Below are 25,310 nucleotides of genomic sequence, written 5' to 3' on the forward strand. Positions count from 1 at the left end.
ACACTTATGACACATGTCAGCTCACACTAGCCATTTGTACTACACTAGCCACTAGTACTACATTTCCAGTACTCCACCCCACTAGCTACATGTGGCTATTGGCTACGGAATTGGACTGTGCCTTCATATCTTTTCACATAGTCTTCTAATTTTTCTGAAAAGTTACATGTGTTTTTGCATGTATCTAACCAGTTGTTCAAACTCTCTTGGATTCTTTTCCCCTGAATTACTGTGTATATGAACACATCACATATATTTATATGTGGCATGCATTATGCATATTTAAATATGAAATATATATTTATCTCTAAGACTGGTATGACCCATATAAATAGCCTACCATTTATAAAATCAATCTAATAATCTTCTGTTGTGTTACTATACTGACTGTATGGGCATTCATCTATTGGACATCTGGGTAATTTACCACTTTTCTCTGTTACAAGTATTACTGCTATGAATGTCTCTTTTTTTTTCAGAGTGGAATTTGTTTTTTCTCTTTCTATCTTTGTCCTTTTTTTCCCTATTCTACTGTCTTTTTCAGGATTACAGAAAGTGAGATTGAGAAACCCTCTTTCCTCAGTTGGTCCAGGATCAACCAACTTTCCACTCTACGAGCGCTACCTGGGGGCATCTCTGTCTTCTGTGATAAATTAAAATCAGTTACCAACCCTGGGCCCAAAGCGGTTAATTCATCAATGTGTAAAGAAGAAACAAAGATGATGGGGGCGGGGGCTTGAAGGGTATAGAACAAACAGCTTCTTTCATAAAGGCTTTCGCAGGAGAAAAGCAAAGCCCCTTTCATTCTGAAGTGTAAGGAGAGAGGATGTAGTAGCAATAGATAGGAAACACGGGCATGAATATGGATATAGTTTTCCACACGGCCCCACCGACTTGAAGACAACAATGAAAAGGCTATTATGGCTCCTATTACAAAGGTGATGGGCTGGATATAATTAGGGGTTAAATCTGAAATTCCCAGTACCTACTCAGCATCTCGGGAACTTGACAAGCTGCCATCACTCCAAGATCCCTGGGAGGGGCAGTGCGGCTGGCTTAATCAAAGAGGGCATCAGTGGGGCCTGCCCATAGCAAGTCACTTATCACAGCGCTAATGAACAGGGAGGCCTTCGAGGAGGGGAAGCGGAGCAGTGGTGTCACTTTCCCTTTGTTGTGTGCACATCAGCTGGCTTCTCCGCAGGGGCGGTGACTTGTCAGAAAGGAGACAAGTTGCTAGGTAACCAGGGAGTATGAGGGAAGCCCCCTCCCCCATCCCCAGGGAAGCAAAGTGCCAAGGGGGCTCCAAGAAGGATTTGTTGGTTAAAAAACAACCAAAAACAACTATAGCCTCAAACGTGGAAAGATTAACGGCTATCCTAAGTAGCAGCAGGCTACTTCTTTTTTTTTTTTTCCAGAAGGGGAAGGCTAATTGGAAGAGAATTACTGTGACCTGGGAGTCAAAGGAGAGGGAAGGAAAGGGAGGGGGAAAAGCCAGAGAGTACAGGGGGAACAAGTACTAAAAAGAGAGAGAGGGAGAAGATTGTGGGAAAGAAAACATCTCCATCAACTCTGGAAATGACCTTTTTACAGGACAGTATACTGGGGCCACCATGAACTCCAGGGCCCTTAGAGGGTTAAGATAGTCTGTGCAAAAAACAAGCTAAAAAGTATGGTCTCTGTACCAGCCATGTCTTATCTGGAAACTTGTTGGAACATGTCAAGCCCCGACCCAGGCCTACTGCTTTAGCAACTGTGTTCTTTTTTTAAAATATTTATTTATTTATTTATTTATGGCTGCATTGGGTCTTAGTTGCAGCGGCACTAGGGATCTTTCGTTGTGGTGCATGGGCTCTTTGTTGCAGTGCGCGGGCTTCTCTCTCTAGTTGTGGTGTGTGGGCTCAGTAGTTGCAGCGTGCAGGCTCTCTCGTTGTGGAGCGTGGGCTCAGTAGTTGTGGCTCACGTGGCTTAGTTGCCCTGTGGCACGTGGGATGTTAGTTCCCCTACCAGGGGTTGAATCCACATCCCCTGCATTGGAAGGCGGATTCTTAACCACTGGACCACCAGGGAAGTCCCAGCAACTGTACTTCTAACAAGCCCTCCAGGTGACTCAGAAACATACTAGTTTGAGAGCCACTGCTGCAATGGAATGAGAAGCTTTTGGAGGCGTGAGCAGGGGCATGTCAAAGCAAAGATTGCACCCTGCAAAGTTAAACAGGCAAGGAAAGCTTCATTCAAGGCTATTGCCATAAGAGAGACAGGCCAGAACTCAGTCTGAACTTAACTCCCCTGGATCAGAGGGTGGAAGTGTTTTTATTTTTTATTTTATTTTATTTTATTTATTTATTTATTTATTTATTTATTTATGGCTGTGCTGGGTCTTCGTTTCTGTGCGAGGGCTTTCTCCAGTTGCGGCAAGTGGGGGCCATTCTTCATCGCGGTGCGCGGGCCTCTCACTATCGTGGCCTCTCTTGTTGCAGAGCACAGGCTCCAGACGCGCAGGCTCAGTAATTGTAGCTCACGGGCCCAGTCGCTCCGCGGCATGTGGGATCTTCCCAGACCAGGGCTCGAACCCGTGTCCCCTGCATTGGCAGGCAGATTCTCAACCACTGCGCCACCAGGGAAGCCCAGGGTTTTTAAATGCTGGGGTGAGCTAGTGGAAAACTACTGGGCGGTGTTAGGGTGCTGTCAAAGGCCATCTGTGTTTGCTCATAAACCTCTCTTGTCTTTTTTTTTAAATATATATATAAATTTATTTATTTTATTTATTTATTATTTCTGGCTGCATTGGGTCTTTGTTACTGCGCATGGGCTTTCTCTAGTTGCGGCGAGCAGGGGCTACTCTTCGTTGTGGTGCGCGGGTTTCTCATTGCAGTGGCTTCTCTTGTTGCAGAGAACAGGCTGTAGGTGCATGGGCTTCAGTAGTTGCAGCACGCAGGCTCAGTAGTTGTGGCTTGTGGGCTCTAGAGCGCAGGCTCAGTAGTTGTGGCGCACGGGCTTAGTTACTCCGCAGCATGTGGGATCTTCCCGGACCAGGGTTCGAACCCATGTCCCCTGCATTGGCAGGTGGATTCTAAACCACTGCGCCACCAGGGAAGTCCCTCTCCTGTCTTTATGGCAGAAGTTAGCTTTACAACTGGGAGCAAGGTGTTCTCTAATGTTAGGCTTCTACCCTCCCTCAGAGGCTGAGAGATAGAGAAGTTGTCTCCTCTGGTGATTACCTTTCAAAGAGATGGTCCACAGGTCCTCGAGAAGGACATTCCTAGAGCCATATTGAAGGTGACAGGGATGAAAGGCAGTTTATTCCAGAAGGAGACTTCTTCAGGGTGATGGAGCGGGGAGAAGGATGGAGTGGCATGGGATGGAGAAAAGCAGCTCGTGCGGAGTCTTTTCTCTCCATGATGCTGCTGGTTTCATTTCTTTCACGGGAAACCAGACAAGGGCACACAGAGAGGGAGGGCACACAGAGAGGGAGGGCAGCTTGGGCTTGATTCGCCTGATTCTCTCAAAAGGTTTTCTGAAGAGCTGATAACATTCGCTTGGAACAAAATGTCTGTGGTTAAGATAACAAGCCCACGGCTGTCCTAGTCAGCTTAAGCCAGGTCTTTACTGCTGCACCAACAATTGTAACTTCCCATAGGCCTACCTTTCAGGGACTTGGCCAAGATGAATTGCCTTCCAAGATGGATTTACTGGAAGGCTTCAATGCCTCTAACTGTGGGGTTCCTGCAGGGGGGTATGGCCACTCTTGTCTTTGAGCATTAGAAGTCCTGCCAGAAGGGCTGGCTTTCTTCCCACCTCCATTGTCTGCCATGGCTGTGCTTCTTCCACATAACTGGTGACCGAGCACGCAGCACTGATCAAGGCTGAACTGTTCCAAAGGACGAAGAGGCTTTTGCTAGTGACCTTTTAGATAATCTGCCTCACTCCTCCCTTTTTTTCTTTTTCTCAGAATGGTAAGGAGACAGCTGTTCCTGGAAGCCTAGCCAAGGCCAGGCATGAGAGTGTGGCGAAGGCACTGTGGGAGGCTGTGTAGCTCCTGTATACCCAGTCCTGGTCACCACACATCCTACAGCACCATGGCTCAGCTGACCTGCCTCCTGCTCTGAACAAGGGGTGAGGCCACCAGGACCGAGGGCTCTGGTGCTTAAGGTTGGCTCAGCTGAAAGACACATGCACCCCAATGTTCATGGCAGCACTATTCACAATAGCCAAGACATGGAAGCAACCTAAATGTCCATCAACAGATGACTGGATAAAGAAGAGGTGGTACCTATATACAATGCAGTAATTACTCAGCCTCAAAAAGAATGAAATAATGCCATTTGCAGCAACATGGATGGACCTAGAGATTATCATACTAAGTGAAGTAGGTCAGAAAGAGAAAGACAGATACCATATGATCTCACTTATATGTGGAATCTAAAATATGACACAAATGAACTTATTTACAAAACAGAAACAGACTCACAGACATAGAGAACAGACTTGTGGTTGCCAAGGGAGAGGGGTGTGGGAGAAGGATGGAGTGGGAGTTTGGGATTAGCAGATGCAAACTATTATATATAGAATGGATAAACAATAAGGTCCTACTGTACAGCACAAGAAACTATATTCAATATCCTGTAAAAAACCATAATGGAAAAGGGAAAAAAATTGGCTCAGTTGAGTACCAACCAATGTCTGCCACAGCCCATCTCATTTGTAAGATGCTCCTGGGCCAACCAGATGGTGACATTTAATAAATTAAAAAGGTGAGAATTCCCTGGCAGTCCAGTGGTTAGGACTCTGGGTTTTCACTGCCAAGGGCCTGGGTTCAATCCCTGGTTGGGGAACTAAGATCCTATAAGCCTCACGGCATGGCCAAAATAAATAAATAAGCTATGAGAACATCCATCATTATCACTTTACCCTGTAATCACTAGCTCATTTGTATCCCTAGACTGTGGGCTTCTTAAGGCAGGGCTGAATCCCAATAAATGCCTGTGTCGATGTATGAGTAAAAGAACAAAGGGCAGTCCCCAGGACTCCTTTTGTCCACTCTGTGGTTGCCTCTTACCATTCCTTTATTTTTCTGGGTTTTTTTTTAAGAATTATTTTTTACCGAGGTAGAGTTGATTACAACATTATGTAAGTTTTAGGTGTAAAACACAGTGATTCACAATTTTAAAGGTTATGTTCTATTTATAGTTATAAAATATTGGCTATTTCCCCTGTGCTGTACAAAGTATCCTTGTAGCTTGTTTATTTTATACATAGTAGTTTGTGCCTCTTAATCCCTTATCCCTATGTTGCCTCTCCCCTCCCTCTCCCCAGTGGTAACCATTAGTTTGGTCTCTATATCTGTGAGTCTGTTTCTTGTTTGTTATATTCACTAGTTTGTTTTATTTTTTAGATTCCACATAAAAGTGATATATGATATTTGTTTTTCTCTTTCTGACTTACTTCACTTAGTATGATAATCTCTGGGTCCATCCATGTTGTTGCAAATGGCATTATTTCATCCTTTTTTATGGCTGAGTAGTATTCCATTGTGTATATGTACAACATTTTCTTTATCCATTCATCTGTTGATGGACAATAAGGTTCCTTCCATATCTTGGCTACTGTAAATAGGGCTGCTTACCATCTTCCATTTCAACCATAAAAATCTTTTTGAGCTCCAGAGACCAAAAAAAAAACCCAACAACAACAACAAAGCTGTGCTTTTTTCACCATTCTTTAGAGTTTGAGAATTGTTACCAGAAGAACTATATGTAGACTGGCAATCTTGATAACATTCATGGATATTAAATTAATAAAAAAACTAAGTTAACCAGAGAAGAACGTCATCTAGCACGTGGTAACACTTTTTGGTTGAACTGCTAATAACCCAATGAATCCAGAGAAAACACCTATTTGTGAAAATGATTTACAAAAATGGCCAAACCAACATTTTAGAGTATGAATTAGTCTAAGATAAAAGATTAATGCGACCACACCATAAATAATTCACCAAGGAAATTATTTAATGAGTGCTTACCATGTGCATGGCAGGTACCTGACCAGACACAGAAATGCTAAGACCACATTTACCTCCTGCAGGTCTCTGCAAGCAAGATACCCTGATGATGAAGAAAGAAGCCCAGGGAGCCTGGAATTGTGCACATAAACATAACATTTCCAAGGCAAACGGTTTTAAGAGACCCATTTAAAAGACACTATTCTAAATAAATTTAAAACAAGAACAACAACATTAAATGGTTCCCGGGAATACCCTGGCAGTCCAGTTAAGACTCCACGCCCAGAAGCCTCCTCGAGGCCAAAAAAACCCCACCCAACCAACCAAACAAACAAACCGCCCCCCGCCCCAAAATAAATTAAATGGTTCCCATTTTAAACTGTTGGTCCTGAAGAACAAAGTTATTTTCCTTGTGATATAAACTCTCAACACAGCAAAACCAAAGCATGATCTGGAGAAACTAGTTTTAGCCATAAGAGGAAAAGATTGGAAACAAACCAAGCCATATCCCTCCAAAGTGTCTTTATTCCATCTAATTTTAAGGAACGAGCCGGGATGCTCTTGTAAGTATTTGCATGCAAAGTAGGCTTGAAATTGGCCTTGTTTAAACAAGTGCTCCTAGCAAGGCCTCCCTCCGTCGCCCACCCTTGGCATCAGGGAGCTGCCGGCCATAAAAGAGGCAGCCACGTGAGCGTTGCAGCTGAAAAGAAGCCTCTGAGTCGCTCAACTGTTTAAGTAATTAATGCAGTTCTCCCGCTAAGGTTAGAAATGAAAGGAGGGGGGAACGAATTTGTGAGCGGTCCACCACTTTGGGTCCATTATGTGCTTGCAAAGAGAGATGCAACGTCCCCACACCCGCGTGCGGCTCTTCAAGCCTCTTGCGGAATCCTCCCTAATCTCAGGCATTCCCTGGAGCACAGCGAGGCCTTTGGCTGCAGAGCGGCTCTCAATGGGTCGATAACCACAGGAAAGACTCTATACATTTATTTATTTATTTTTATTTTTGGCTGTGTTGGGTCTTCGTTGCTGCACGTGGGCTTTCTCTAGTTGAGGCGAGCGAGGGCCGCTCTTCGTTGCAGTACGCGGGCTTCTCATTGCTGTGGCTTCTCTTGTTGCGGAGCACAGGCTCTAGGCGTGTGGGCTTCAGTAGTTGTGGCCTGCAGGCTCAGTAGTTGTGGCGCACGGGCTTAGTTACTCCGCAGCATGTGGGATCTTCCCGGACCAGGGTTCGAACCCATGTCCCCTGCATTGGCAGGTGGATTCTAAACCACTGCGCCACCAGGGAAGTCCCAGGGAAGCTGCTTTTGATCCTGGCATAAATCAGAAGGAAAAAAACAAAACAAAACAAAACAAAACAAAAGAACAAAACCCACACCTCCCACCACAGAACTTTAGTTATCTAAACTGGGATGTTTAAAAACTAAGCAAACCTTTGAGAGGTCTATAAAGTGACCCAAGGTGAAGGCAGAGGGCTCCCAACTCAAACAATTGCTTTTGCTGGAGGCAGAGTATTTGCCGTAGTCTGACAGCCAGCCCCAGAGATCCAGGGAATGGGGAACAGCAAACGGGGACTGGGGAGGTGCATGAGCTGGCCAGGTGAGAGCCAGTGTCTTGTTGTGTGACAAATCCGCCACTGTCATGTTCCTCCCCTCTCCCTTTCCCTCTCCCTTTACACCACTAGAGCCAGACCTTTGCAAAATTATGAAGAGAAATCTAGGTTCAGCATCCTAGACAAACCTCCCCCCTTATTATTATATATATTTATTATTATTAATTTTTTTTTCCCTGTGTTCGTCTGCTTGGGCTGCCATAACAACCGTACCACAGGCTGGGTGACTTAAACAACTGAGATGAATTTTCTCATGAACCTGGAGGCTTGAAGTTCAAGATCAAGATGCTGGCAGGGTTGGTTTCTGGTGAGGCCTTTCTTCCTGGCTTGCAGACAGCCACCTGCTCTTGTGTCCTCACATGGCCTCACCTCTGTGCCTGTCAACTCCTCCTGCCTCTTCCTCTTCTTATGAGGACACAAGTCCTATTGGATTAGGGCCCCACCCTTATGACCTCACTTAACCTAGTTGCCTACTTAGAGGGCCTATCTCCAAATTTAGTCACACTGCGTGGTTAGTGCTTCCACATATGGATTTGGGGGACGTACAATTCAGTCCATAACACATCTCTCTCCTCTTCTTTTCACTTTAGCAGGCCTGTCCTTTTTACTTCTCTCCCCAAGACTCTTATCAAAATATTCACTCAGGAAAGGGCATAGTTGGCACTGCCCTAGGCATACGTGGGGGGCATGTAAAGAACTGGATGCTTGGGAGGTGCCCTTTGTTAGAGTCTCCTCAAGATACCATGAGTGTAAAATACCTAGACTGCGGAGCAGAGTATCCTGAGGAGTGCTGGAACTAAGTGGCTACTACACTGTCGTTCTCCTTTTCACATTTAGCTTCTAGAAAAAGAGAGTCACACTTGTTTTATCCATTTTCTTATTCCCCTTCATCCCCTTCTTATTCCCCGCTTGGGTTCCACCACAGTTCTGAAATGATTTTATTGAGATGGCTAAAAAGTGCCTACCAAGCACCTCCTTGCATTACACTGTAAAGGAAAACCTGTTCCTGTGGTTCTCTATTTTCACACTTCTGACACAAGATGTGGGCTTATTCCCATGCTGACCAATTCTGCAACACCAGCTGGGTGTCCTACAATTTAGTTCAGTTCTGACACTCCCTACCTAGAGCTGGTATCAGATTCCACAGGTAAGGGCTCAGTCCCACAAGACTGTCCCCATCCCCAGATGCCAATTGCAAGTCCAGATTGTCACCTGTGCTTTTGGCCTACCAACGGTAAGTCGGAGGTTCCCACGATCTCCTCCTCCAGTTCCATTAATTTGCTAGAGCAGCTCACAGAACTCAGGAAAACAGTTTACTTACTAGGTTACCAGTTTATTATAAAAAGATATGTCAGGAGCAGCCAGATGGAAAAGATGCATAGGGCAAAGTATATAGGAAGGGGCCTGGAGCCATTCTCCCTGCACCGCCATATGTTCACCAGCCCAGAAGGTCACCAACCTCCAATAGGTCACCAATAGCTCCAATGGCTCTGGAGCTATTTCAGGAACCAAGGCCAAAGACTAAATATTATAACAAAAGATGCTCTCATTCTCTTATCGCTTAGGAAATTCCAAGGGTTTTAGGAGCCCTATGCCAGAAGACCAAACGTCTATTTGTTATTATAAGTCATGATGTCATATACAACTATGCACATTTCATTCATTAATTTAAGCATGCATTCAACTGAGCACTGCATTTAGTCACAACCCACTTTCCCCAAGTCTGCATCCCTGGGGCCTTGCAGACAAATGGATCTTTGGTTCTTGGATCATCTCCTTATTAGACTGGGTTGTGCGATTGTACATACAATTTCTCTCCTCTTATATTTGAATTAGAAAAGTGCTTTTCAGATTTTAAACACTGTGGTTTGCATGATGTCATTTTAACTTGGGTAATAACAGGAAAGTGAAACATTTGCTTTATTAGAATAATGCCATGCCTGTTGCAATTTTGTATTTTGGGGAAGGGGCAGAATTCCTCTTAGAGGTTGATGGCTCTTTTCTTTAGGAAAATACCTTGACAGGCCTTTTGGAAATAAAAGGTGGGACCCCCGTGGTGGCAAGAGTTGTGAAAGGACTGCACCACTGAATGTGTGTTCCCTGTATGTGAATTTAAGAGCATTATCCCGGACGCTTGCAATAAAGGGAGGTTGGGGGACCAGATGTCCCAAAGAGGAAGCAAGGTAGAGAAGGGTCTCTGTAGAGAGAGGTGACCTGAACAAAACTGGCAGAGTCAGGACCCAAGGGGAAAACTGGTCCTTGAGAAATTCCTATTAAGGACTCTAAGACTTCATAGGTGATGTTCAGTTTTAAGTTATTTCTAGCCTTATGCTCTGCTATGTCTCCTCTTTTATCTGCGAATAGTTGGTAAACGTCTGTTACACATAACAACTTTGTGCTAGTGGGGCTTGGGGAACGAGAGTAACCGTGGCCACCATCAAGGGTCATGGTGAGGGACAGGACAGCAGAGAGAGAAGAGGAGAGAACAAGCTGGAGCCCCGCTCTCCAAGGTTTAAGCAAGAGAGGAGAGACCCAGATCCTTTAGAGGTCTTAGGGTGGGTCTTCAATATCCACGTAGACAATCCACTCAACAGTAATCCCTCATTTCCTCATTTCCATTGATCTTGTCCTCCAGCCTGTCTCAGCCACTCACTCTCATGGTCTTATCAATTGCTGCATCTCTTCCAAAAGTTTGATTTCAAGCATCCTAATCCCTGATTACCCTTGCATAACCTTTCGGCTCACTCCCTGTAGCGCCTCTGCTCAAAAAATGATCAAGCACACATGGATTTTTAACCCACTGGCTTTCCCATCTTTGCATTGCTATTCACCCTTTCATAACCTCACTTATCTCTTAACCCAGCCGAGAGTCTTTGGGTCATTCTTAAAATCATCTTCAGCTCTTCCTTCCATCACTTTTTCTTGGCAAGACTCCAGTGCTACTTAGATCCAACTCTCTGCCTATTCTCTGTCTACATCTGAAGAAAACTGAAGGCTACTGGGAACAATCACACGCTCTGCTGATTGGTCTCTCTTTAACTTTATGAACTCAAACTTCAAGTGGGCTGTTATCAGTCTGGGTCCAACCAGGCAAAAAGAAACTAAGTGTTTAAAAGAGTGGGAATCTGATACAGGGAGTTGGTTCTGTAAATGATGGTCAGACTGAGAAGTCCAAATCGCTGGAGAGGCAACCCGAAGATTAGCAGTAGCATGGAGCTCTACCAGCCTTAGGTTGGAGACAAAGATGGAGACAGCATCACCAGGGCCCAGGACCAAAGTCACTGGGTGACAGGTGACCACGGTAGGAATGTTCAGAGAGAGCCAAGATGAGATGATATAGCCCGCGTGGATCAGTCTCCTGCAATAGTTTGTTCTCACTAAAATAGACGCTTCTCCTGGATACAGATTTGCCTTCCCTGCTTGAGATACATCTGCCCAAACCACATGGGGCCGGACTCACAACTATTGCACATACGCACTTGTGGCTCCAGCATCATATAACTCTACTGCACCACGATATAACACGTGAGTACAGAAATCTGAGGTCTTGAAGAAGGCCAGAAACCCTTAAGAGGGCTGAGTAGGGGCTGGGTTGAGAATTACTTAGGTTATCAAACTAGGGTTAGTTTTCCCTCTGAGGGGACAGAAGAGCAGTCTGAGGACAAGAAGGTGCTGGAGATGCATAGCTGTCAAATGACCACACAATCATTCCCCAGCTGAGGGCAACCCAGCCCTCAGCCTCTGGTCATGTTGGCCACTGTCAAACGGGAGCTGCCTTCTTTATTTTCTAATTAGGCATTTCTCTTGCCTTTCCTCCACAATTCTCCCTTGGGGAAGAGACGACCTCTTTGGGATTTCTTAATTCTCTATGAATTTCTTCTAAATGAGGTTCCATGTAGACTGGCTTGGGGGCATTCCCAGATTCAGCAGACCCTCTGGCCTAGTCTTTCAACCTGGGGACGACTATGCCATCCCTACAGTCCCCTAGGGTGTGTCGGGTAGATCCAGGTTGCCATCCAAGAGCTGTCTCCCAGGTAGACAGACCCCAGGGAAGGAGGGAGTTCTGTGGGCTCCGGGAGTGCGCTGCATTTGGGGGTGTTCAAAAGAGAGAGATGAGGGGAAACTGCTTTTCAAAGGGAAGTAGACACTTGCTGATGTTCTAGTTAGTTCATGGGTTAGAGACCCCAAACCAGATCCATCAGGGTTACCATGTGAGCCCCAGGATGGGCCATTTTGCAATTACTTGGATTATTTCAGCTATGTTTATCCTTAACATCACACACTTGATGAAGTTCATGAGGTGAACGTCATGAGCACATTGTGACCTATGACTTTTCCCGTGACCTCTTGGGGCTAAAATTAAGCACAAAATTCTGCCCTCTCCAGGATGTTTAAACATTAGTGATTGGATCCTGTCATGGACTGAATTGTATCCCCCCACAAAGTCATATTATTGAAGCCCTAATCCCCAGTACCTCAGAATGTGACTGTATTTGGAGACAGGACCTTTAAAGAGGCAATTGAAAGAAAATGAGGCTGACTGTGGAAAACAGCATGGAGGTTCCTTAGAAAACTAGAAAAAGAAAAGATGAAAACTCTAATTCGAAAAGACACATGCACCCCAATGTTCATTGCAGCACTATTTACAATAGCCGAGACATGGAAGCAACCTAAGTGTCCATCAACAGAGGAATGGATAAAGAAGATGTGGTATATATATATATATATATATAATGGAATATTACTCAGTCACAGAAAAGAATGAAATAATGCCATTTGCAGCAACATGGATGGACCTAGAGATCATCACACTTAGTGAAGTTAGTCAGTCAGAGAAAGAAATAGTATATGATATCACTTATGCGGAATCTAAAAAAACAATACAAACAAATCTATATACAACACAGATACAGACTCACAGACAGAAAACAAACTTGTGGTTGCAAAAGGAGAATGTGAGGGGAGGGATAAATTAGGAGTATGGAATTGACAGATACAAACTATTATACATCCAATAGACAAGCAACAGGATTTACTGTATGGCACAGGGAACTATACTCAGTATTTTGTAATAACTTATAATGGAAAATGAATCTGACAAAAAAAAATGTACCCAAATCACTTCCCTGAACACCTGAAATGAACACAATAGTGTAAATCACTATACTTCAATAATAAAAAAAAAAAGAATAGTAATGCACACACAGAATAAAATGAGACCGCTTTATGTGCTCTAGTCCAATCTGGCTTGTGTCCTTAGAAGAAGAGGAGAGTAGGACACACGGAGAGACCTGGGATGCTCACACAGGGAAATGGCCACGTGAGGACACAGCAAGCCGCAGAGAGAGGCCTCAGAAGGAAGCAAACTGTCCTCACCTTGGCCTTGGCCTTCCAGCCCCCAGAACTGTGATACTTTGTTATGGCAGCCAAGCAGACTAAGATAAGTCCTTTAGATTTGGGGGGCGGGGGTGGGGTCGTGGGAACGCTGTGATGGTCCACGGGTGGGAAGGGTCTGTGTGGGAAATGGCCCACCAGTTGCTCTGGGGACTGGCTGCAGGCCCCGACTCTGCACCACCCAGCCTGCCTGCTGCCCTCTCTCTTCAGGACACACTATTCCCTGATGTGGGTGGGACTCGTGCCCTGGTGTCAGAGTTGGAGAGAAAATAGAATCGAGATGTGGGTTAGCAGTAGGATGGGGAAGGAAGAAAAAAGCAAATTCATTTATAGTCTGTGGAGAGCCAACCAAGGATCCCAGTGGGAAACAGGGCCGGGCAGAAAGCTCCGCTTTCCTAAATAGAACTCTGTTTTGACACTCTCCCTGCAGCTGTTCCACCCCACGCTTGTGTGTCTCGCCAAGGGCGCCGGTGAAAAGCAGCAGGACTTCAGCCTCTCACGGCGCCACCTGGTGGCGCGCAGGGAGAGGTACAGTGGTTCTTGCGCCCACAGCCCGGTCTCCCCACAACCAGAGAAATGCCTTCTGTTCTTTCAGAGTAATAGAGGGGTGGGAAGCAGCCGAGGGGCGCAGGGAGATCAGCTCGGTGCTTTGGGACCACCTAGAGGGGTGGGATGGGGAGGGTGGGAGGGAGATGCAAGAGGGAGGGGATATGGGGACATATGTATATGTATGACTGATGCACTTTGTTATAGATCAGAAACTAACACACCATGGTAAAGCAATTATACTCCAATAAAGATGTTAAAAAAAAAAGAGTAATAGAGTTGTGGATACAAAGACTAGGGAAGAAAAGGATGGTGCAAAGAGCACTGGACTGGAGTGGAAAATGGACTCTGGCCTTGAATCTTATTAGCTGCACAATCTTGGGCACGTTAATGAATCTCTTTGTGCCTCAGTTTCTTCATGTAAAAAATATGGGTGACTAATACCAACAGGATTTTGTACGGACTCATTGTGATAAAGCCCCCCAGAACAGGAAAGTGGTGCCTCAGTGAATGCTCCATCCCTCCTTTTCTTCATTCCTCCTTGTATTCTGCCCCCCACTCCCCGCCCCGACACGATTTTGTAAATAATCAAAAGTTATTACTGCTGCAGGCACGGCCTTTTTCATTTTAGCAGAGGGGTTGAGGGAAGCGGATCTGGAAGAACCTGAAACTGTGTGTTGGGAGAGCAGCAGGGAATGGGTCCCGGGAGTCCCAGCTGAGACTGGGAGACCCCCAGGCTCTGCCCTCACAGGGATCGGAGTAGCTCAGACCTGTCCTTAGACCTGACCTTGACTTCTTGTTTCAGAAGAGGATCCTGCCCACCTGTGGTAGGGAACAGGAGGTGGCTGGCTCCCGTCACCTCAGGCATTCAGGAACTGGGGATTGTTTTGCATTATTTCTTTGTGAGATCTCCTCCAGGCCTAGGAATATTATAAATCCGTGAACTAAAGCAACATTGACAAGAACATCAGTCAAAAGCACCAATTATCTAAACATGCAGTGCAAAACAGACTAACATCTTGCATATACAGAACATTTGCAATTTGGGTTAAAAAGTGAGAAGGAGGAGAAAGAAGAGCGCTGCATGCTGGGAAAGGATTCCAACATATTAAAGGTAACTAAAATATTTTCCCCACACATTAAAAATAATGATAATAAGTAAACCTGATGGTATCTCTCCTGCCAGCACTGGGATATAGGGCATGTGTTTATATATGGCAGCTCTTGCAGATGCCGTGTTCTTTCCTGGAGGCTCCCTTTACCTTCTCTAACACACTAGCCTTGAAATACATAATTCAGCCAGACAAGGGTCCCAACCAGAGACCTGGAAAATATTCATCACACATGAAAGAAGATTCAGGGACAGGCTCTTAAGCCCTCTTGGGGCCCTGGAGTCTTAAGATCAATGACTTTGAGCGTCTTTGGTGTTCTGGGCTCCTACTTCTTGCCATATCCAATGTCCACACAGGTACCTTGAACTGAGCCCCCTCCTTTTATCCAGTTCCTCTCTCAGTAAATTGCACTAATGATTTCAATTAAAATCGTTAATCTACCTGGTTGCTCAAGTCAGAAACCAGAAATGTGAGAATCCTTAACTCCTGCCTTCCCGCTGCCTCACCCCTGTATCAGACATATCAGCACACCGTGCCTGATGCCTTGACTTTATGTCTCTCCTGAATCTTCGGCCACATGCTCTACTTAGGCTCCACTGTGGTTGGCTGACTCCCTGTGGGGTATCTGTAATCTGCCATCTGAGGACCCCCAGCCATACTGTTGGTGTCCCGGGCTCCTGTCTGAAGTGCCACATGGCAGGGTTTGGGGTGATGTCAGGGGGCCAAATGATTCAAATGAGAAGGGTGAGTCATTAACCTGTAACAAGTGTGTTCCAGTGACTTTGGGGGTGACAAATTACCCCAAAGTCCAGGGGCTTAAAACAATCATTTAATTAGGCTCGTGGATTATGAGGGTCAGTAGGGCACAGTAGGACTGGCCTGGCTCTGCTCCTTGACGTCTGAAGCCGGAGCTGGGTGACTCACGGCTATGAGTGACCCTACGCTCGTGCAATAGAATCATCTGAAAGTATCTTCACACCCAGGGCCGGCAGTGCATGCTGGCTGTTGACAGGGTCTGTGGTTGGAGCTATGAAGCAGAGCCCCTCCACCTGGGCTCTCTGTGTGGCCTGGGCTCATTCCAGCACAGTGGCTTTAGGGTCGTCAACTCCTTACAGGACAGCCAAGGACTCCAAGCACAGGTGCTCCAGTGAGCAAGGCAGAACCCGCATGGCTTTGTATGACCTAGCCTTGGAAGTCCTACAGCATCACTTCTGCTGTGTTCTCCTGGATACGAGTGAGTAATTCAGGCCAGTCCAGATTCACGATAGAGGATACAGTTCCCACCTCATGATGGGAGAAACTTGCAGATGTGTTTTAATGGGAGAATTTGAAGATATGTTTTAAAACTGCCACGGGGGAAACTTTGACCAGTGGGAGATGGGAGATAGAAGCTATATTCTCCTTCCTCTCTCCAGTGGACTGTTCTAAGGTGCAGCTACTCCAGCACCCCATCCAAAGATATCCTGGGGGCCTGGCTGGGTGCCTGTGTCTCATCACAGCTCCTCTGAAGCAGCGGTCTGGGTGGAAACGCACTGCTTCCTGTCATTCTGCCTTACTTCCCTTTCCCTCACTCTTGCTGCCCTGGTACCGAGCCGTCCAAGTAAAGCATCAGCATTTAAGCCTTGCCTCGGGCTTTGTTGCTTTCAAGAGCATGGGCTGAGATATGCACCACAACCAATCTGTCACCCAATCCCACTGATTTATTCTTTTAAGTATCTTCCTCATCCATTCACTTTTCTCCATCCACACTGACATTCCCCAAGGCTGGGCCACATCTTCTCTTGCCCAGACCACAGCAGATCTTCCCAACCGATCGCTTTAGATCTACACTAATAGTTCTCCCCCATCAGTCCACACTGAAGTCAGAGTGATCTTTTTGAAGCAAATCTCATCGCCAGACCTCCCAGCCTAAAACCCCTGCGTGGCTCCTTGATCCTCATTCTAAAATAGGGCTTTTCCTCTGCAGCATCGTTGACATCTTGAGTGGGAGAATTCTTTGCTGTGGGGCTGCCCTGTGCAACGTAGGATATTTAGCCGCATCTCTGGTCTCTACTCACCAGATGCCAGTAGCAGTCTACTCCCAGTTGTGACAAGGAAAAATGTCCCTGGAGGGGAGGGAGGCAAAATCGTCTCGGTCGAGAAGCTCTGGTGTCAAGTAAGCATTCCTGACATGGCCCTGCGTGGACTGGCCCTGGCTCACCAGATGCCACCCTCTCCCAGGTCTTTATGTAACAGCCAAGGCTAGACTTCTCTCGGCATCCTCTGAACCATGCCAGGGCCTTTCCCTATTCAGGCCTCTTTACTGCTGTTCCTCAGTCTGGAACATCCCCTTTTCTCCTGCCTATCCGCCCTCGACACACACACCTGCGTAGCACTCATCTGGCTCACACGTCATTATCAGTCCTCAGCTAAAATGGCACTTTTGTGAAGGCGCCTCTGGCCTCCCAGACTAGGTTAGTCCCCTGAGGCGTGCTCCGGTGGCATCAGCGACCACGCACTTACAGCATTCATCACAGTGATGGTGAATTAATTAGCCTTGGGAAGCCCTGTTAATGCTTCTCCTCAAGCCTCTGTAAACTCCACCAGAGCGTGATGCTGTCATCTTGCTCAGCCCCGTATCCCAGTACTTAGCACAGAGCTTGGCGCGTGGTAGGTGCTCGGCGCATTTGGGAATGAATCAATGAATGAATGAATGAACGGACAAATACTACTTACGTGTATTCTTGAGAATCTTCACATTCCTTCCTTTCCTTGCTTTAGATTTCCCTCTGTCGCTATGAAGCGGGACTCTCACTGCATGTGTGGGTGAAAGCCCCGTTCTCTGATGTTTTATCAGCCAGACTCTCTGCCTGATCCTGAGAATCTTTCCAGACTCTGCTCAGTTCTTTGACCTGCTCCTCTACAAAGAATTTATGTAAAGTACTTTGCAGAGTACTTTTAAATTTTACTAAACTATTCTAGAAGCCAGAGGTACACTGAAGGATCAAAGTCCAAGATGTGGTATTTGATTGCTCAGAATATTTACCAAAAGATGGACTCTCCTCTCTTGGTTGCTTGTCCACCAAATGGGACTTCTTTTATCTTTTCTCACCTCTCACTCCTGACTACCTCCTGCAGGGATGCCAAATGTGACGCGTTGCGTCCTGTTTTGGACCGTTTCTCAATGGAATGTAAGTCTTTAGGGCAGAGTCTGTGTTTGGCTTGTGTCTAGTTTTGCGTGGGTCAGGACTAAGGGTTAAATTCTGGTCATTTTACATTTAAGCACCAGTGGGTTTTGTTCCTATCACAAGCTCTTGCTGGAAAGTGTCAATATGTTGATTTCTGAAAACCTGACATTTTTTAGGGCATCCTTTAGAAGTGATTCTGGCAAACAGTTTCTGTTAACTGACTTGTTTCAGTTTTGCTGATGTGCATTCTCAGGGCCTCTGGAAAGCTGGAGGAGGAAGTTTAACTGAGCCGGGAGGCTGGCCCATGGTGACACTCCAGCTTCCTCCCAAGGTTGCTGAATCCCTGATTTCTGGTATCCCTGGGATTTACTCCCCCTAGTGGTTTGACGAAATATAACTTCTCTCGATGGAAAGGACAAAGTTTCAGCTACAACACTCCCAGCTCTGAATGTGTGGCTGGTCAGAATCTTCCGAATGCAAATCAAGGATGAAAAGAGATGATAAGCCGATGGGTCCTCTGAGAAGAGGATGGGAAGTCGGCTCATGGAGGTGGGAGACGCAGAGGGCGGAGGAAGCTGTTTTGTCTAAAATTCTGGTCCCAGAAACTGCCAGAGACGGAAATCCCGAGGATGCTTTGCTAACGAAGTCCCAGAAACAAAGGCGAGAACCAGACACAATCTAAGGTAAAGCAGGAGGGATAAGAAAGAAGAAAGAAAGGAAGAGAAAAGGAAAGTGAAAACCAGGCATCCAATCTTTGAAATTCCTTACCCTCTTGCTAAGGTAGCAGAACAAAGCAGTCATAGGCCTTCATGCCTGGGTTCGTGTCACGCTAGGGTTTTCCTGTTTGGGGGTGATCCCGAGGTGACTGTCCGCTAGCATGTGGGACCCTGTGGCAGCTGACTACCGTGAGAGATGTCTTCCTCTTCCATTAGAGCGATAATATCCTGTTAATCTCAGAGTCTCTTCTTTCCAGTTTAAAAGTAGCAACCCCATGCTTGTGGCTTATCTGACTGCATGGGGATGGCTGGTGAATACAGACAAAACACAAGACCTGGATTATCTACAAAATACAAGCGTATCCCTCACCCATCACTCCTAAACAATGATAGACACAGGCTTTAGGGATATTAACTCGGGGACAGGCTTGTGAATTGGACATGGCCAGTTACCCAGAAATATGTATACTATGTAAATGTATGTATATATATATATATATATATATAATTTTTCAGATTCTTTTCCATTATAGGTTATTACAAGGTATTGAATATAGTTCCCTGTGCTATACAGTAGGTCCTTGTCATTTATCTGTTTTATATATAGTAGTGTGTGTCTGTTAATCCCAAGCTCCTAATTTATTTTGTTATATTTTTTCTTCTGCAGGACCTGACTGGGCCTTCGATCTGATAGATGGGTATCTTGTGAGTCATGTTGGCCCAGGCTGGGCTGTGAGGCAATTACCACGGTTTGGCGTGTCAGCCCCGTGGCGGATATAGTGCCACATTTCAAAGGCCGAGCTGCTTTTAACTGTTTGTTCTTAATCTGCGACCTTTTGTGTTTTCTCATCAAGAGGGGGAATAGCTGCCCTTTCCTTTGCTTTAACAAGCCCCGGAGAGACGGGAGGGGAAGCCACAGTCCCCCCTTTTTCTGAAGTAGCCCAATCACACTGCACCCTCTGTAGGCTAGATTTCTGTCCCGCCTACATAGATAGGATGCCTAGTGAAGGAACCCGGCAACGCAAGAGAGACGAACTAACATTTACGTCTTAAGGACAAGCTAAAGAGAAACGTCGTGTTTTAGTTCAGAGGAGGCGAGCTCTCTTCCTCTCGTGTGTAGAAATCTCAGTAAGTTTTCGGAGGCAGTAGCTGGCCGAGCTGATGTCACAAAATCCAAGAGATTACTCAGTTAAATTCGTGTCTATTTCAAAAGCGCCTTTGGTGATTCTAAAGTGAGAACTGCCAAGTCTCGATGGACATCAAAACCAGTTAGCGGGCCAGTACTGGTGGACCTGATGAGGAATTAGCTGAGACACCGGCTCCAGCCAGACTGCTCTCTACTGAGAACTCGGAGCACCCCTTCTCCCCCACCTCAGCCTCGATTTCTCTCCTGTGTCTGTCTTTTCCTCCTTCCTCCACCCAGGCACCCCCCCCCAAAGTCCTGCCGTGGAAATCTCCCTCCATTTCTCCCGGGCTGCACCCTGAGGCCCCCAGGATCCCGTTCCTCCCACCCTCACCTCTTCCCTCCTGCCACTGCAGAACCTTCCATACCCGTTCCTCTTCCTTCCCGGGCTCCAAGGACACCCACTTTGGCTTCCACCAGCTGGTTCATTCCCCCAACCACACCCCGAGATGGTGCGTGATCGTTCCTCTTTGAGAAGCAGTGAGATGGAGTGACTAGGCCAGCTTCCCAAAGCTCTCTGGGTCTCAGTGTCCTTACCTGTAAACTGAGAATAATTTACAACTTTAGAGCAGTGTTGTGTGAGTTATATGAGCCTGTGGATGCTTCACCAACGTGAAAGTGATGTTCAAAAACGGATCCTGAATGAGGCCTAGAAATCTGCGTGTTTATATCACCTCAGGTGATGGTGGCAGGTGGTGAGGACCACACTGAGAAACACTGATTAGGACGGTGCTTCTCTACCTTGGCCGTGTACTAGAATCATCTGGGGAGTTTTTAAAAAGTTCAGGTGCCTGGGTCGAACCCGAGATCAATTAAATCAGAATTGCTTTTGGTGGGGAAAGCTAAGCGCCAGTATTTTTAATGACCCCCAGGTGATTCCAGTGTACAGCCAACGTTAAGCACAAAGGCTTTGGGAGCAGCAGGGCTGGGCTGTACCGACCTTGGGCCAGTCACTAACCACCGAGCCTCAGTTTCTCCATCTGAACAATGGGAATAAAACACGTGCTTCATTGTTGATTAGGCAGATTAGTTGAGACATTTCTGCATGGGGCCTGGCACAGGGCTCGAAACTTCCCTTCTGTTGAGTGCAATTGGGAGCTGGGGTGGTGGATATCAGAGCCCCCGTCAGACTGAGGCCCGTCCAGGGTGTCTCAGCCCTCTGGTCCCAGGGTCCTCCTGCCTCTTGCTGCTGTGGTCCCAGCAAGTATATATGAATCCAGCTCTGAGCATGGCCCACAGGGAACCTGGCTTCTCTCCATGGGGGGGTGGGCAGGGAGTTTTTGCCAACAGCCCTCTTTTAAAAGTGCTTCATTTCAAATACTATTCGGTTTAAAAAAATTTACTAATGATTAAACGGAAGAGGCAAATGAAGTGTTAGTTCCTCTTGTTGTTGTTCAACTGCCAATATGCAGCATGTTACCTCACTTATGGGTTACAATTTTCTTAACCGTGAAGCCACCTGAGAACGTGGCCACCATTTATAATGTTATTTTTGTGAGAATATGTGCCTTGAGGTCCAGACATTCAGTTTACAAATCCCCTTTGGAGACATGAGGGTAGAATGTGTGTGTGTGTGTGTGTGTGTGTGTGTGAGTGTGCGTATTTATGAGAATGTGAGTGTGTAGGAATGTGTGTGAATCTGTACATGAGTGTGTTTATGTACGTGTGCACGTGTGTGTGTGTGTGTGTGTGTGTGTGTGTGTAGGGCTGCGTGTGCTGGGGTTTGTCAACGAGGATTTCTAATTCCCCTCCCCGGTCTCTAGATTCTGCTTTACTTTATCCTCTCCCAAACCTTATGTACACTTAAGACAACTCAGGTTCAGACCTATTACTGTCAAAAGCCGTTCTGAAGCAATTCAAGTGCTCGGTTTCCATTCTTCTGGGAAATTATAACGGCATCCTGTGATCATCGCTGCTTTGTACCAGGCCCTTCCCGACAAATAGATCTTGTCTGTTCTGCGTCCACCAGGCCTGAGGGCATGGAGGGGGCGGCAGAGGGACCTGGTGGACGCCCTGCCACGTGCCACGTTCTGTGCTGTTTGCTTCCCGCGTGTTATTTCATTAAGTCATCAGAGGGACCCTGTGTGGTTGGTCCTATTACTTCCCTTTGAGAAAACAGGTCAGGGGATGTTTAGCGACTCGCCAACACCATCCAGGACGTGAGCCTAGATCACTAGCTGAAAGCTTGTGCTCTTCTCACTGCACTATCCTGGGGACTGATCTTTAGTTTCCTGTCCTTTCTGCTCCGCTTTTGTCTCTGCCTTTGAGCCTGGATGGGACATTCCTGGTGTTGGATGACTGTCAGTCTCTGCCTGAGGCTTGGTGTAACCTACCGTAATCCTCTGCCCTGTGCCCCGCCCATCCCAGGCCAAAGGGCTCCCCAATGTAGGAAATGCCTGAGCACCCTGTAGCTTGATTTCCACACCCAGGGTCACAGAGCAAAGTGCTCCAGCTTCTGAAGGGGGAGAAAATGTTCTGCAGGACGGCTGCAATTCCCTGAGTTTTTGCAACATGTAGGCTGGGGCATAATTTCTCAAGTTCGGTGAATCTGAGCTTTGTGTAAACGATTGCTGCGTTGTTAAGGTGTTTCCAATTGGTCAGGACTTCCAGCAAGAGAATGAAATAAACGCTAGGCACGTGGAAACCCTTTTCTGGGCTAGTTTTCAATCAGGAGTATTATGGTCCTTGATAATTGTGATCACTGACGGTTTCTGGGCATCCTCGGGCAGGCGGTGTGTTTTCTGTCTCTCTGCGGCCAGGCCTGTTGGCAGCAGAGACGGCTTGTCATAGTGCCAGTGGAAACCAGGACAATAAGCTCTCATTTTTTGGAGGGACAGGGATAGAACACAGAGGGTGAAGTCAGGGAATAATTGGGGGGGATGCAATTGGTCTGAGAGAACATGTCTATAGTTTTATATATATATATCTTTTCATCTACCAGCAAAATTATTCAGCAATAGTTACATTTCGAGTTTACATTTCACAACAACAGTTCTTTCACATGGTTCTGGGTTGTTTTTATACTACCAAACTTTTCTCTGGTTTGCCTTATCCAGAGTATAATTTTGGTAACAAACACTGATTAACTAATAAGCTAAACTCTCACAAACTCTTGTAGTTTTTTTGAGTTTATATAGGGAACATAAACCTTTTAAAAACATTTTACTATAATTACCGATATGTTGTTTCTCCTCTCGTTTTTCTTTTCTTACTAAAATATAAGGACTAAGACCGATACTGGAAGCATCTATATGTATTACCTTCAGGGAAAATGCTTTTCACCTTCTACCCATCCAGGGGAGATATAGAGAGAAGCTCAGATTTTTGTTAGTTTGTTAAATGCTATGGCAGTGTTTCAACTGTGGAGTCATCTGGAAGTTTTATCACCACAGAAGGTGATGAACATTTTGTTATCCAAAGTTTCATTGTTTCGTATCTTCCTAGAGGCAGAAACTACACTAACTTTCAAGATCTATTAAAGCAGGTTACACGTGAATGCACAGGGTTTCAAAGTACATGAGGCACTTTTTGTTGTATCAACCGTCTCTAAGGTTGGGGGACTGCCTGGGATTGGCTGAGAGAAGTCAGTAGGGAAACTCAGGATTTGTCCAGAAAGTGGGAAGAAAGCAATTCAGTGGGAACCAAAGGTCACTCTGGAGTTGTGGGGGGTTTTTTTTGTTCTTTTTTTTTTAATTTTAATTTTTTGGCTGCACCACACGGCATGTGGGATCTTAGTTCCCCGACCAGGGATTGAACCCGTGCCCCCTGCAGTGGAAGCACAGAATCCTAACCACTGGTCCGCCAGGGAATTCCCAGGGAGTTGTGTTTTTAAAACTAGTTCCCTAGTATGGACGTACCCAAGATTCTCAAAACAGCAGCTCTAAACACCCAATTGTTGTGGCCATCAGCCAGGAGCCCCACACCCTTGCTCGCCTCTTCCTCCCGCTATTTCTCTTTCTCGGAGCAGGTTTCTTACTTGGAGAGCCTCTGCCTGCCCACAGGCCCAGCCCAGACCTCTCCTTCGAGGCCCATCATTTGGGGAGATTATTTTAGGAGATGGTTGATGTGGTTCAGGGTGAATGCCTCGCAGTTTAGAATCCCTGCCGTGTACTGAAGGCCAAAACCATTCAATCAAATACACAAGAACTTTTTGGTGCTGTCCTGGGCTTCTAGGATCTGTCTTCTTACAGAGTCTTAGTCTTCAGTGGTTTCAGGAACACATGAGAACAGAGGCAACATGAAGAGACCAACAGGGCACTGGGAGCAGACCTGGTTTGCAACTATTTGTAAATTAATCTCTGATTCCTTATTGATAAAAACAAAGCAACAGGCCCCAAATGGAGTCACTTATGCTAAGCCCCATGTCACTAAACCAGACATAACTTACAGTTTTGGAATCTTCCGGAAATGGAATCTTAAACCAGTCAATCAGGAATTGCTTGATCAACAACCCTTAGGTAAACTGTCTGAGAGACTCCTGCCTTTCTCTAAAGGAAAGTAACCTTGCAATAACTAATTCACTTTTTGCCAAGTATAACTTCCTTGTTCCTGCTCCCTTCTGCCTATAAGTGTGTTTCATTTTGTACCGCTCCTCAGAGCTCCTTTTTGTCTGCTAGGTTGGATGCTGCTTGATTCATGAATCACTGAATAAAGACCTTTAAAATGAACTCAGCTGGATTTTGTTTTTTAACACCATACATGTGTGGTTCTTTGAATTCTCCCTAAAATGTGGTACTGGTTCCCTCATTAATGAATTCAATAAAATCTTTGATGTGTTTTCATTTTATATTTGTACAAGAGACATGACTTTTACCTTTTAAAAAATATCTTTTAACATTAGGTACCTAATATGCTAAGTAGTTTTCTAGATACTTTATGTGTTTATTTAACAAACACACAGAACACACTTTTAGATACCGTGTGCTGTTTTAAGTGCTTTATAAATGTTAACTAAGTCAATCCTCAAAGCAGCCCTATCTCATCTAAACTTCCCTTCACCCATCATTAGCCCGTCTTAGCAAACTGAGGTTCAACTTCTGCCCAAAGATGTGTCATCCTTCAGTGTCTGGGTTGGGAGCCCAGGAGCGGGCTTGTGTGGGCCCACGGGAGAGACTCACCAGCTTTCCCATGGGCACTGGAGCTCCCTCTGAGTTGAAGGGTGGGACAATGAAGGGACCCCGACTTTGTTTGGTGGGAAGCTGAGTCTTTAAAGAACAAAACAATTGTGTTAGGGGGAGGGGCTGTGATGAAGAGGTTCTGCAGAAGAAGCCACCAGCTGTGGAAGGACAGCTGTACCTGGGCGGTGTGGGGCGTTGCTCTGGAATGGAGAGGCCCTGGGCCGGCATGGAGACCATGTGTGCTGTGTTTACTGTATAAAAACACTGGCCTACTTCTTTCCTCAAGGGCCCTCTTCCTTCTCAGAACATATACCCTAGTGTATTTTTTTTTAAAAATCTGTGGTACAAACTTCCAGTTATAAGATAAATAAGTCCTGGGGGATGTAACATACAGAATGATGACTATAGGTAACAATTCTGTACTGTATACTTGAAAGTTGCTAAGAAAGTAGATCATAAAAGTTCTCA

The 25,310-nt window shown here is 45.9% G+C and overlaps 1 long non-coding RNA gene across 4 annotated transcripts in view; it reads left to right on the forward strand.

Moving 5' to 3' along the window:
- LOC309628181 overlaps positions 1-25,310 on the forward strand; it is a 461,146-nt gene that overhangs the window by 19,661 nt on the left and 416,175 nt on the right. For 2 of the 4 annotated variants that reach the window (XR_014244218.1, XR_014244220.1), the window contains 3 exons: positions 545-938; positions 3,950-4,113; positions 6,082-15,586. This is a non-coding gene — a long non-coding RNA (uncharacterized lncRNA). Of the gene's footprint in view, positions 1-544; positions 939-3,949; positions 4,114-6,081; positions 15,587-25,310 lie in introns of those variants that run through there. The other 2 variants (XR_014244217.1, XR_014244219.1) reach the window with 2 other exon arrangements.

The sequence above is a fragment of the Balaenoptera borealis genome (genome assembly GCF_965194805.1).
Source record: "Balaenoptera borealis genome assembly, chromosome: 4".
Taxonomy (NCBI): domain Eukaryota; kingdom Metazoa; phylum Chordata; class Mammalia; order Artiodactyla; family Balaenopteridae; genus Balaenoptera; species Balaenoptera borealis.